Consider the following 6,006-nt stretch of genomic DNA (forward strand, 5'->3'; position numbering starts at 1 on the left):
AGTGACATCATCTTGCTTTATCATACTCTTCTAGCAGACTTTAGGGTAAGGAAAATGACCCTAGTTAGAAGATCTGAGAGATAAAAAGGAATAAACAGCAAAGTTGGCCAAAAATGTGAGCAAATATAAACAAACTGATTATTTATACAACAAAAATAAAGTCTTATGGTTTTAAATATGTGGAATTAAGATACACGAAAAGGATAATATAAATTGAGAAGGGGGATTGGAATTCATGTTTTCTAAGGTCCTTAATTTGAAAAATAAAATATAATTTGATTAAATTTAGACTTTGTTAAGACAAATATGCACATTAAAATTTCTAGGGTGATCACTAAACAAATAAAAATAGGGTGTATAAATTCCAAACTATTAGAGGAGAAAAGTGGCATGAGAACTGCCTGATGGTCTTGAGCCCAGCCAGTTAGCTCAGCTGGTGAAGGCCCACCACAAGAAAGACTGCTCCTGTAGGTTTTATGTGTATATAGAACCATTAGTTTCACACAAAGAACACTTTGTTTTGTGGCTGGAGACTTTGGACCTTAAACTCTGGTAAAATATCTGTTAAGCATGTGTTATAAATTATTATTGGAGTAAATATCAGAAAACAGTGTGTTACTTCCAGCACAAATGTATCATCACTATTTCAAAAACTACTCAAACCACCTGACTTCCCAACAGTGAGTTCTCTTCATAGATCAAGGGCCACACCTGACTTCTTAGGCTTACTGTATGGGATAAACTTGTGGTATTAATATCCTACATAATAATACTTCCTGTTTGAATAGCACTTTGTATATACCAACAGTACTTACATGATCTCGTTCAATTTCCACGGAAACTCTTAGATGTAGATATTAATTTATGCTATAAATGAGAAAATAGAGGCTATACAAGTTGAAATAGTTTGTACAAAGTAAAATAGACCTCAAACATTGGTCTCCTTGCTGCCTATAGAAAACTCTTTAAAATATTCCCACATTGCCATTTTACTAAATTTCTTTCTCCAAAAGAAATTAATCATAATGCATTACAAAATATTTAATTTTCAAAATGTTTCCTTTCCATAAATTGTCTTCCTAACCCATCATGCCAATAATACTTTACTGTATGTGTCTATATGTATGTGTGTATACATTTCAAACTACCCAAATATGTTAATTTCAGGGAAGGAGCAAATATTGATTCCTGATAAATAACTATAAGTAATTAAATACGGTATTCTTCCCCTGGTTTTCCTCTTCTGCCAAAGTTTTTAAACTGCTCCTCACATGTCATCCATAAGTTTGATTAACAAATATAACAGCAACAAAAAATTGTTTCCTAGCCATTGAAGAATGAATGATTAAGATGCACGCCAAGTATGGCTTCTTAGAAACAGTTTACTAATTAATAGAATTTCTTGAGTATTTTAATGAAAAGACACTACTAAAATCAAATACTTATTAATTGGTATTTAAATTTTAAGTGATACTAGTTTTACTGAAATTTTAGAAATAAGTATTTTTAAATATCCACTGATTTAGAAAATATATCACAAATCAAGTAAATTGATACTCTGTCAAATAAATATCAATTGATGTATCTTATATTTTAAATGGATCTTTTACCCTTGCATAATTTTGTTTTGTTCTGTTTTTATGTTTTTCTGTTTTCTGAGCTAACATTTGTGGCCAATCTTCCTCTTTTTTTCCCCTCACCCCAAAGCCCCAGTACATGGTAGTATATCCTAGTTGTAAGTCATTCTAGTTCTTCTACGTGAGCCACTGCCACAGCATGGCAACTGACAGACAGGTGGTGTGGTTCCACAACGAGGAAGCAAACCTGGGCTGCCAAAGCAGTGAGTACTGAACTTTAACACTAGGCCATCAGGACTGGTTCTGCATAATTGTTTAATATCATGCTTTGGTGATTTGGAAAATATTGGTTCACCAAATTATGCAGATCTTCCAGATATTGACACATTTCATTATACAATATCAAAAACTCACATTAATTAATACTACCAACAACCTCATCAGAGAAGTCTTTGACTATTGGGAAGCAGTCAAGCTTACAATAACAGATACAAGGTTTCCAAAATTCTAATTTTTAGAAGGTCAAATTTTATCATTGGCAACAAATACTGTTGGTTGTCTTCCTCCACGTGACATTTTTGCGAAAATATCTGCCAAATAACCATAGTTTAAAGTCTGAATAACCATAGTTTGTTTTTCAGTAGTTCTTTCAAGTAAAAATGGTGCTTATGAAAGAGGTGACTAATTCAGCACACACCTTTTGCCCAAGTGGTTTTCTCAAGATTAGAAATTTAATAAAATTAATTTTTACTGCCTCACCAATTCCATTCTTAAGTGAAACAGGCATTATTTTATACTGGAAGTGCTTGGCAGTGAAGAATTCAATGATTATAAGTACGGTTTCGTGTCACTGCTTATATTCATGCTAAGATCCCAACAGTTTATCCTTCACATCTTTTGTATCATCATCAAATATCAACACATTAAAAAATACAAATAACTTCTTAATATTGTCATCAAAATAGTTTTGACCTTTCAGATCTTCTGAAAGGATCTTGGAGACCTTTAGGGGTCTGCAAACCACACTTTGAGGACCATGGGCTTAGATCAACCAGGATTTACCCTTGAGCTTGAGATGGGAGTGACCTTCACTTCAGTCACATGAGAACTGAGGACACCTGAACAAAACTGAAGTTCTATTAGCAAGGAGAAAAGGGCAAGTGGATATTGAGGCAACTTAAAGGGTGTGCTACAACAATGTAAGAGTTAACAAAGTGGGCTTGAGATAATGTTAAATACAAAAATCACAATAATAAATTGCATAATAATCAATCAGAGCATTCTCTGAATTGAAATAACACCCAGTGTTGTAGGAAGAACAGAATATCAATCAAAATGATGACTAGTGTCCAGGACCCCCATAAGATCAGAAGCACCTTGAAAAAGGTAGGGATCATAACTTAATCAATATTATATACCCCTGCCTAGCAGAGTGCCTGACACATTGCAAGTATCCATTAAGTTTGTTGAATAAATGAACAAATGAACAGATTAATAAATTAAATGAATGAAGAGAATATTCACAAGTGCAGAGCATGACTATTGGTAGCAAATAGAATGATGTTCCAAAAATGATGGTATAAAAGAATAAGCAAAGAAAGAAGAGCTAAAAAAGAAAATTCTGAGGGAGTATCTACATGGAAATAAATACCAATTCACTGTATTCTTAATTTTAAATTTGTGTAACAGTTGGTTGATTCCAACATAATCTCTATAGGAATTAACTTTGACATCTAAGAATGATCGTACTGGAGCAGGAGTGGGTGTGTGGGGTTATGATGGTTCATAAGCCTCTGAACCAGTGCACCATATCCATAGGTGAACTCTTAACATTTCCTTCTTTATATCTCACATTACAAAGAATGGTATTTGCTTTTAATTTATTTTACATAACTCTTTGAAAGGTAGTGTAGCTATATAAAAACTGATTTGCTATTATCCCAACACTTATACTCTTCCAACTTTACATCCTTCCATGAGGCATCCAGAAAAATGTCTTTGAGGAGGAAGAGGCAGCAGGAAAAGAATAAAGAAATCAGTTTTAGTAAAGACATTTAAAGAAATGTGGTTAGAGATTAAGTTTCTGGAATTTTATGACAATACGATTTTTACTCCTGTTGTCCATTTCATTTTCAGACACAACTTAAGAATCATTTATTGAAAAGTTCTCTGTCTTCAAAATTATCAAAAAAAATGAATAATTAAATTCTGGAAGACTTGTACTTAACTCTAGGTTTTCACGGTAAAACAGCCAAAATTCCATTATTCAGCCTAAAATCAAAACAAGATAATAATTCTATTGATTCATACAAATTAATCACAGCAATCCACATTCTCTTAGATCTTCTACTGTCAACTATTAGTCTATAATAGAAACAAAAAGAAACTACTTTCACAATAATTTTCAAGGATGATACTCACTGATTCACATAAAGTATATGTCACACATACTTTAAAAACATAGACTCTGAAACTGGATGACCTGAGTTCCAATCCCAAATTTGCCCCTTCCTGAAAGTGTGATCTAGGGCAAATTAATGAACTTCTCCATGCCTCAGTTTCCTGAAAAATGGTCTGCCCCTAAAATCTTTTCTGATTCCATCCATTATATAGAATCTATTCTCCAACTTTTGGCTCCCTAGCACTGTGTTGGCAACTCTCTCATAGAAGTTTTCTTACTCTACCTTGTATTTTAATCTTTTTTATTTAATCTAATTCACGTAATGAGTCTGCAAGTTCTTTGGAGGCAGTGCCTGTGTTTTACTAAAGAGCAGAGCGCTGAGCCTGGAGCATAAAAGCACTCATATATTTTTTTTATATGATTTAAAAAGAATAAGGAAAAACAAAAAATAAACATTAATTGAGGGCCTACAATGTACCAGGTTACGATAAGTGCTTTCACAAGAGTTATTTGATTTAACCTTCACATTTCTTCCAGATAGGTATTGCTGTCCACATTTTACAGTTAAGGAAATTTAGGTTGAGAGAGGTTAAACTCAGAAAAAAATAATCTGTTCCTTCCAAGGAGTTTATAGTCTAGTAGGGAAGGTATACTGTGTATATTAATAATAACAAATGCAATGCAGGTAGTATGTAATAAGTGGTTCAAATGAGTTTGAAAGAAGGAAAGAATACTTCTAGTGTCAATGATTTGAGAAGATTTTATGGGTGAGACCACACCTGAACTCAACTGGTAAGGGCAGGATAATGTCAATAGATGGAAATAATCAAAGAGCATTCCAAAGAGCTTACAGTCTCACTTCTGACAGACAGTTCCTCCTCTAGTCTTTTTCACACAGGCTTAGAGACTACTCATTCCCCAGTTGAACACTGGAAGACTATATTTAAAGTTTTAAAAAAGAAGCCAATGAAAACATAGTAAATAATTGGCAAAAATTTACAGCAAGCTTTGTATTCATAATATAATACATAATGTTTAATGATAATGGATAATACTTAGTGAGTGCCTATTAGGTGCCAGGAGTCTTGTATAAAGTGCTTTCCATAGATTATCTCATTTAAACATGCATAATTATTCCAATATCACAGAAGAGAAACCAGACCTAAAAAGAGCCATGCAACTCTTACTAAGAATCACACGACTGTTAAGTGACCGAGGTAAGGGTCAGGTTTAGATTCATCTGACTTCAAAGCCAGCTCACAATGCTATGTGTACAACTATTTCAAACTAAGGAACATTGGCAGATTTGTGTTCAATCCAAAAAATACATTTTAATTGAAGCATATCGAGTTTTCAAGTTACACACGGACTTAAGCATTCAATGCTATTTGACAACTGAAATACAGAAGTAGTCATCATAGAAGATAACCAAAAAACCCATTTTCCCCTTGATCCATAGCTGTCCCCAACCACCATGTTTATATCACTCCCACCAAAAGGAAGAATATAGGAGCCGGTCTGGTGGCGCAGTGGTTAAGTGCACGCGCTCCGCTTCCGCGGCCCCCAGGGTTTGTAGGCCCACATCCCGGGCACACACTGACACACTGCTTGTCAAGCCGTGCTGTGGCGGCGTCCCATATAAAGTAGAGGAAGATGGGCACAGATGTTAGCCCAGGGCTGATCTTCCTCACAAAAAAAAAAAAAAAGGAAAAATATAAACCCTGATTCATTACCACTCCTATTCCACTTCCTTTATTGTTGTTCTCTTTTGTTTGTTTTTTAAACAGGCCTTTTTCATGTGATGTTTCCTGTTGCTTTTCATTTGACTTCCTCCTTCTTCCATAGAGTGTTTTTCTGTAAACAGATCCTAGGACTGGAAAATCTCTAATACTATTTGGTGCTGGTGATGATGATGATGATGGTGGCTGACCACCACAATGAGAATGACAACACAAACAATCTTAAAAAACTGCTCAATCCAATGAGTACTTAACACCTTAGCTGTCTTAGAAAGTATGACAAACATAT

The sequence above is a fragment of the Diceros bicornis genome, chromosome 4 (assembly GCF_020826845.1).
Source record: "Diceros bicornis minor isolate mBicDic1 chromosome 4, mDicBic1.mat.cur, whole genome shotgun sequence".
Lineage (NCBI taxonomy): Eukaryota > Metazoa > Chordata > Mammalia > Perissodactyla > Rhinocerotidae > Diceros > Diceros bicornis.